Genomic DNA, 9,658 nt, shown 5'->3' on the forward strand with positions numbered 1-9,658 from the left:
AGGACAAGGAAATGTTGAAACAGCAAAATGATCACTTACAGCACCTTACAGAAATGTATACAGTACGATTTAGACACATAACAACTTACCAGGGAAGTCAGCAGCTAGTCAAGGCTACCATTACCACAGCGGTTCATTTCACCTGTCAGTACTCTCTGAATTCCCCTTTAATTACACCATATTTCTTGTCTGAAAGCTAATTCATGTGTTGAGTGTTGCTGTTATGACTAATATAGCAGCTCAATCTTACAATGAAACTTAAAAGGTGTACTTGTCCACTGACAGTGAAGTCCAAAAATAAGAAGTTGCTGGACAATATTAGGTTGAAAAGCCAAAAAAAATGATTGAGTCTTTATTGTGGAACTGCCACGTTTTGTACAGTGGACTGTGAGAGACTGCGCTGAGTATAGCATCTCAGAGGCTTTTGGAGGTAATCTATTTTTGCATAATCCTGTTGTGTTCAAGCTTGATGCTCCATTGCGGGGGTGAAAGTTTAAGTGCCTTGATGCCAAACATACATTAAGCCAGTTTCATGATCACTGACTGACTAAAGTGAACACATTTGGTTGGTTGGTATTTCCAGCAGCAGAATGGTATATACAATATTGACAAAAAATAAAATTGATGAATAAATAAAGCCTTGTTTCTGGAAATGATGTGGCTGGGTGGTTAGAAAGATCAAACCATTGTTGACTTGGTCTTATTAAGGAATTTGTTGAACATGTACAATAAAACCAGTCTTGAAAAGGGTTTCATGTTGAAAATTTGTAATGACTTGTTAAGTTAACAAAGACAAATAATTCACAATGTGCCAACATTAGATATATTTTGATATACAGGCAGCTTGATCATACAGAATATATATAACTATCACAAATTCTAATTTCTTCTTTTTAGCTCTCCAAGACTACTCACCTTAGTTTTTCTTCAGTGTGTCACTTAAATATAAGACACATGAAAAAAACCGCCCATCATTACAGTTCAAATATATGATGGTCTTATGGGGGATAGCATGTTGTAAGTAAGTAAGTCTGAGCCACACTACTGTTTGGGTGTCACAGCTTAGCTCCAACTCTAAACACAACAGTGACAACAAAGAATTCTCTGGATAAAATGAACAAAATGACAGAACTGTTGTCAAGCCATGACAAGGTACAGAAAAGAGAGCTGCACACTTTCAAATGACAAAATCTCTGATGGACAGCAAACATAAAACAACCTGAATGACAGCCGGGGTGAGGAGATTTGGAGTTTGATATCAGGAGAAAGTAGAGTTGGAATTTTAAATGAGAAAGGGACTATTTGTAACATGTGCTGGTTAACAATTAATGCATCGTCCCTTTTCGCTTTTAAATTCAACATTTTTGATTATATTAACATTTTTCTGCACGCATGATACATAAAGAAACATGATAAAAATGACAATCTTTTGTCTGACAAGTCAATGAAATTAAATTAACTTGGATTAAATTCAGTTTTATCATATTCTGGCTATGACAACTGTTCCCTTCCAAAAAAGTGTAATGAATGAATGATTTATTTTTTAACACGTTATAGCAAAAATAGAACAAAACCAGAAAAGTAAAGAAAAACAAACCAAACAAACAATAATAAGCTAATATGCTCAAAAAGGAGTAGGAAGAAGCACACTCTTATTTAATCCTACCACTTCTTCACTAATAATAAGCAATCATCTTTCTTACTTCCTGTTTAAATTTGTCCAACATCTTTATTACAATTAACTTCATATTTCTATTTCTATAAACCCAATAACCCACCACAATAGTTTTACAAATACATACACACATAAATACGTCTACACACATACACCCTTCATAGAATATATACACATACATAGATAATATCAAGTGCAAATGTTAAGTAAAAACACCCCGCCTCTTCCCTGTATGTTGCAGAAACCATATTCATGTACCACTTTTTAAACAGGATCGTGCTTGGACATTCTTTAGCTCCTCACTTACCCCATTCCACAGCTTCACTCCACAAACTGAGATGCAAAAACTTCAAGCTTTACGAACACAGATGTGTTTTAAGTCCCCCCTCAAGTTGTAACCCCAATCTCTTTCAAAAGACGTTTAGGATATTAGGAATTGCTTTATACATAATTTGTGCAGTGTGAAATTGAACCACATCTGTGTATTCTAATATTTTCAATTTGAAGAAAAGTGGATTCCTGTGATCTCTGTAACCAGTATTGTGAATAATTATTTTTTGCAGTATCGATAACAATCATAATGAATATGTCCATGTATTGCCCCAAACCTCTGCACTGTAAATTAAATAAGGTGAAACCAGTGAATAGTAGAGAATGTGGCGTGAATTGTGGTCCAGAATGTGTTTAGTTGTATTCAATGCTTTGTCATGTACGTTTTGTATGAGATTTTTGTGAACTCTGTAAGTATTTACACCATCAATATGTATCTGCATATTTGTATTCCTTTTGCAGTTCCCAAATCACATAGCTTTCCTCTTATTTAGATTTAAAGATAGCTCTTCACTGTCCAATTGCTTTTTTAATTGGCATATTTCTAAAGTGAGCTTATCCATGAACTCCTTTAAATTCCTACCAGAAAAAAAAATAAATTAAAAATTAAATATAAAGTTTGAATATATTTGATACCTTACAAATGTCATTTATATACACAATAAACAGTTTTGGACCCAATGTCGACCACTAGAGAACACCACAAGCAATGATGAGGAATATCATCCCATCTTCACAAATTCTCTCCTGTTCCTTAAAACTTTTCACCCAGCGCAGTACTATCCCCCTGATCACGTACCTTTCAAGTATATTGGGTAATATGTTGTGATTGATTCTATCAAATGTTTTCACATGATCAAGGAAGGCTCCAACTGCATATCAGTTCTGATCAATATAATCAATCAATGTAATACCCTCAATTGAATCAATTAATGCCAGTGATGTTGAACTGTTTGACCTGGATCCATATTGACTGTCAGAGAGTATCCAGTGCTTATCTAAGAATTGTTTTAGTCGATTATTGAACAATTTTTCTGGAGAATTATGGAAGTAGAGAAACAGGCCTGTAATTAGTAAAGTGCTGTCTATCCCCAGCTGTATACTGCAGCACAACTTTAGCTATTTTCATATGGTTTGGATAAATGACCATAACTTACTGATGTATGTTAGAGGTCCTGAGATCTTTTACATTTTTTTTTACAATATCAAATATTTATTTTTCCTCCACTGCTGTAAGGAGCATTAATTTAAGATTCCTTACTATGAAGGTGTCGTGACGGTCTTCACATGGCAGTGGCTCAGGAATTTTGTCCTGCCAGATTTTTGCCCAACACTTTAATAAAATGTATTAAAACTATTGACCGCATCAACAAGGTTGTCTTTTATGATTTAATTGTCAATAAAGCATTGAGGGTAGCTTTGCATTTCTGAACTGTTTTTGATAATACTATTCCATATATCCCATATTTCTTTGATATTATGTTTGTTATTACTCAATATTCCATGATAATACTCCTTCCTACATACCCGTATCTTATTGGTAAATTAATTTTTGTATTTTTTATATTTATTGTTTTTCAAACAAATTCCCTGTACAGTTTTTCTTTTTTACAAGCATTTTATATGCCCTTAGTGATCCATGACTGATCAATACATTTGTTTCCTACAGTATTTTACCATTCTATTTTATCATACAGTGACATGAAGGTCTTTAAGAATATTTCATAAGCTTAATCAACATCAATTTCCTCATATACATTTTCCCAATTCTGCTTTAGTAAATCATTCTTGAAAGCAGTTACAGTTTCACTGCTTCCTCATACGTCCGTATTTAGGTTATTCTTCTGGTTAATTTCTTTTATAGTCACTGTCATACACTGCTAAACTGGGAGGAGGTCATTGATTAATAGTCTGCTCAAAGTGTTTGTGAATGTATTGTCGATTAAGGTGGCGCTGTGGGCTGTGATTCTGCTGAGTCTGTTGATTTTGGGATATAAGCTCAAACTGTTCAATGTATTAATGAATTTGTCTGTCATTACGTGCTTTGTTGGATTTAGCAAGTCAATGTTAAAATCACCAGATGAAAATGACTTTTATTCATTGAATATTTGGATACTTAAGCCTGGTGCTCTATATAGATGTAAACAGCTGATTATTAAATGTTTTAAGTTTTTCCTTACAAATTTCAAGTGTTATACATTCTAGTGAGTCGTCAATCACAGTCTTCATACAGTCACCTTATAATTCAAGTTTCTGTCGACATACACTGCCACCCTCCTCCACTGTTGTTAACACAGGTAAGTTCATATCCATCCAGTTCAAAGTCCAGTCCTTTCTCTGCATTGATCCATGTTTCCGATATGGCTATCATATTCAAAGGGTTTATTAATTCACTTAAATAATTATATTTCTATAGTTATTAAAGTGCTATTAAAGTAGATTACTGATTATGCACTGTCCTGCCTAATAATTTGGTTGAACTGATAATTTGTATAGTAGCAGCAGTTAATATTGGAGAAGAAATGATTCTCTGGGTCGTTTTTTTGAGTACATTTTGGTCTGTGTATTAAAATGTTTTCAGTTCCAGTTCATCATGAGCTGAGATCCATTGAATCGCATCGTTACTAGTGTGTGTGAGGAATGTCAGAACTTGTTCTACGCGTCTGATAACCAACACTTTGGATTGTTCAGGCGGCCCGTTGAGCTTAATGGACACTTTACAGTTTGTGGTACATGTGCATTGAAATTTTCCCGTGTTTTTTTAAAATAGCGTGCCTTTGTGGCGATGTCAGTCTTTTTTTTAGTCAGATGATCATTTATGAATGAAGGTGAAACTAATGTTTCTTCGGCTCTACTTACAGTTGTGGAATGCAACACAACAGCTGTAAAAACAAATCTCTGTCTGAGCCCTGCGCATGCACAGCCGTGCACGTGAATTTGTTGTGATGCTTAGAAATCCAGAAAAAAAACATCCAGAAGCCACTGAAAATGTCAAGAGAAATGTTAAGGTGATGTTACAGGACCAATAAACAGTAAGATTTAATTTTAATATGTAATGATATATGTGATAAACAGACATAAAAATAAAGTTATTTTTTAATCAGTAACACGGTTTACTTTTTCTGAGATTTTTGAATGTGCCCAATGTGTGAAATAATACAAATTTGATGTATTACAGTGCCATGTGCTGCAAGTTAGAAGAGAATCTTTTGAAAGGCTGCAAAATTCCAAGATACTGGTGGGAAATTTGCACCAACTGACCAAACATATTTCATGTGAAAAACATATTGGATGTGAGCCTGAAATGGAACTGAGGTGGCTAACTGTGGCTCCATCTGTGAGGCAGAGACAGTAACACTGAGATTATCATTTAAATTTAAATCTCTGACAAAAAAACAACAACATGCTGCTGTGTTGTGCATTTCTCATTAGCCACTAAAGGAACACTAAAGCAAATGTCTGGAATGTCAGTTATCATGGGGACACAGATGCAGGGTCTTTTCGGATTCCAAGAGGGTTTTATTATTTAACAAAGCACACAGAGCACTCCAGGCAGAGCAAAGCAATGGGCTGTGAAAACCTAAGCGCTCTGCTCAGTAACTATGGCAGAGCACAAGCGCAGCTATGAAAGTTACAAATCATAAATCTCTCCACGCCAGGAGGAAAACAGAAAAGCTATGAACACTTTAACAAAACAAAGACACGCTCTCCTAACGAGGCGGTTTAAACAAAGGACGCACTCGAAAAACAGAGGCACTATAAACTTAAAGCTCTCCTTTAACGGAGGCGACTATGAAAAAATCTCTCTTTGAAAACGGAGGAACAAACAAGGCTATGAAAACTTACCGGATTAATAAATAAACTGACTAGGAATAAGAATGAATTACAAAACAAGATAGCTCTGCAGGAGGATCGCTCACTGCAGGCTCGTGGAACTATGACTGTGGAACTGTGGTTCAAAGTAAGGCTGGTAATGATGCTCATGAGAGGAGACAACATACTGGCACAAGACAAGGGAGACGCAGACTATTTGAACACATGGGGGACCAAGGGGAACAGGTGGAAACACTTTGGGAATCAGGGAAGACAAAGAGACGCTTGACACAGGAGGAAGGGCAAGATACCTGAAACAAGAGGGGAAAGTCAGTGCTTTCAAAATAAAACAGGAAATGACGAGACAAGACATGAAGCAAGTGACATGGAATATGTAAACCCAATTAATTTGTTATATACGAATCAAGCACAGCCACCATCCCCTGTCCAGTGTTCATTCTTGTCCTGTGTCACTTTATCTCTTATTTACCACTTGTCTTGGTTTTTATTGCTGCCACTACCATGTCTTTTTCTCTCTTTTTTTCCTCCCAACATTATGGTTTTCTATTGTCATCTTTAAAAATGATAATAAATCATTATAATTTTAAAATTTCTTAAAGAAAAAAAGTTTTAAAAAAAGATTTTTGCAAATTGATGTGGTGGGCTGGAAACCAGATTTGTCAGCTGTAGTATCCCATCCCACGGTGCTTCAGGGCAGCTTCAAGACAGGGGATCTCCATAATAAATGTCAGTGTACTTCATAAAGTGTCAGAAGCACATACTTTTAAGGTTTACAGACTGAAGTATGAGCACACAGTAGGAGTTAGGGCCCTATACAGAAGACAAGACAGACAAAAACATATCTCAACTGTGCTGATATTTCAAAAAATAAGTTTCAGAAATGTTAGAATTAGACGTAATTCATGTGCAGATTTAGATTGATGCAAAAACATATGCCAATATATGCACTTTCTTTTTCACATAAATACAGTATAAAGCCCAGACAAATGACAGAAAACATTTGATATAAAACAAAACCCTTTCATATGTGAGGTTACATCAAATTATTTGGAAACATGAGCTGGTATTCAGACATTATGACTTTGCAAAAGCTTTCACAGGCCAATGGCATTTTTTGTTATACTGTGTGATTGCTTGCAGCAATAAAGAAACAGTCAAATCAAATAATCAAATCAAATTTTGTTTTTATTGCACCTTTCATACTTTAAAAGCAACACAAAGTGCCTCACAGAGGCTAAAAACAACAATTATAAAACAAACCAACCCTCCCACCCCCATAAATACCCAGAGAGACACGCAAACACACGAGCTCAGACCCACTGCACCTATCAGACAGAGACATGGCGGCACCCAGACCTAAGGCAGGGAAAGAGCCACCTTGGGGGCCGACCACACTGAGAGGGCTCCTGGCCCACGACCACAGGGAGCGCCGCCACAGAGACGGTCCCGACCCGGGCAGACAAGAGGCCCCACACCAAGGTGCAGAGTCCTCCAGCCACCCGGGCCAGAGCAGTCCACAGGACAGCACCCCCTCAGTGGACCAAAAGCAGCTCCCAGTGTGGTAGCCCCCCATGAGGAAACACTGGAGCTAAAAACTGAAAGACTAAAACAGTTAAATAAGATAAAAAGGAGTAAAATTAACAAAACAGATAAAAAGATTTTCAGCTCATATAGTTAAAACGTCTAAAACATGGAGTTAAAACTTAGAATTAAAATAATATAGAACAAAAATTAAATATGATAAAAAGTTTGATTAAAAGGAATACATGAAATCAAATAAAAGCCTGATTAAAAAGGTGAGTCTTGAGCCTCTTTTTAAAAACATCAACAGTCTCTGCGGCCCTGAGGTTCTCCGGCAGGCTGTTCCACAATCAGGGGCCATGATAACTAAAAGCCCCCTCCCCGTGTGTGTCAGATCGAACACGTGGTGTGGTTAAAAGTCCAGTGCCGGAAGACCTCAGGGTCCGTGAGGGTTGATATGGTAAAAGTAAGTCAAATAAATAAGAAGGCCCAAGACCGTCAAGACATCTAAAAACGAGAAAAAGAACCTTAAAATTGACAGTGGCCTATCAAACTTTCAAATTAAAAGCAGCTGTCTTGCCCAAATTCTTGCGAGATTGGTACAAAAACATTTTTATGAATGATTTGTACAATGGATTTGAACCTAATTCAACCCCTCTGTGGTTTTAAACTCTACACATGAGAAAGTCTTATGTCCATTAATTGTTACTAAGGTACCTCACTGATCTAGTGTGAGTGCATGACAGAGTTTATACAGTATAAAGACCACCACCCGACATCATGGTGCTGCCCAAAAGAATCAAAAGGACGCACATACAGTATTCACGTGTCAAAACGTCAAAGGGCCTTTGATGAAAACTCATGGTAAAGCAAATCTGTTGAAAGGAATGTGGTGACGGCAGGATGGGTTCAGCAGCATACAGGGCACTGCTTTCCTTCACATAGAGCTCTCATTAGATCATGAGTTATGCTGATGGCTAGGTCCTGGTTCGTGTCAGCACCTCTTGCTCTATCTCTTTCTCAGTTGTTGATGCAGTTCACATGAAGGGAGTTCTTTTTACAGAGAGCTTACACTCAAATCAACAAATCATGAGTAGAGTATCTTGAAATTCTGAGCTGTAAGTTGCCTGATAAAAGTGATAAGGCATTCCTGTCACTGACAAAGAGGTTTCAGTGAGCTAAGGTACTCCCTAATCTAATTTACTTTCAGAGTCACACATGTTTTTGTCAATTTATATATAAATTACCATAACAACATCTAATGTACACGGTTTGTATTTACAAACAGTTTTCAAATGAAAGCTTATTTAAAATGTTCTTTTACTGCCATTCCTGCCAGCAGTCAGCCTCCACTCATGTCAATAAGGTATGAAAATGGACTTTTTAAACATGCTGTCAACTATGCAATCAACTGCAGTGAATACCATCCATTTTCTGATACCCGCTTAGTCCGTGGGTCGGGTCGCGGGGGGGCTGGAGCCTATCCCAGCGGTCATCGGGCGACAGGTCGCCAGTCCATCGCAGGGCCACACAGAGACGAGAGACACACAGCCATGCACACGCTGCAGTGAATACCGAGTTGACTATATTGTGTGTCCAACTTTCTGATTCAAATTTCAAATGTAAAACATGGACCACCTTGAATAATTTAGAAAACAATCCAAGAAACTAAAATGCAAAACTAAATTATTGACATCAATTTGCTATTTGCAGTAAATGAACATAGTTTCAACGCTTGAATGGAAACCTTGTCTCCTACAAACTATGATGGTACAATATTATTACATTTAAGGCCAATTTAAATGATATCTCCATCATGTTTACTCAACACAAAATTCAGTGATGAATGTTACACTCTTGTAAAACACAAATACAACTAGTATTTGATACTAGGTATCAGTTGATTTTTGACTGAGTCGAAGATCCCTCTTGAAAAAAAGGAAAACAATTCTAACAAAACAATATCAACTGCTATGATTAGCATTTTATTTCTCTAAAATGAATATAATTATGCAATGTGAAGCACAAAATGACCCATACAATAATGATAAAAGGTTATAAGATGGTGCAGTATATGCCATTTATTTTGAAGTTAATGACAACATGAGCACTGACGACATTGGACACAGGTTAGAGCTACATGTTAATAAGAATGAACAACACCTAAAAAGTGAGTTCAACACACAGGCAGAACAAAAGTCCTTACTTTGCTCCTGTTCAGACTTCAGCTTTTTATATGAATGAGAGAGCAAAAATTAACTGCTGCTGGAGCCAACCATATCTGTAAAGAAAAGAAGA

The sequence above is a fragment of the Leuresthes tenuis genome, unplaced genomic scaffold (assembly GCF_036924035.1).
Source record: "Leuresthes tenuis unplaced genomic scaffold, fLeuTen1.0.hap1 SCAF_9, whole genome shotgun sequence".
NCBI lineage: Eukaryota > Metazoa > Chordata > Actinopteri > Atheriniformes > Atherinopsidae > Leuresthes > Leuresthes tenuis.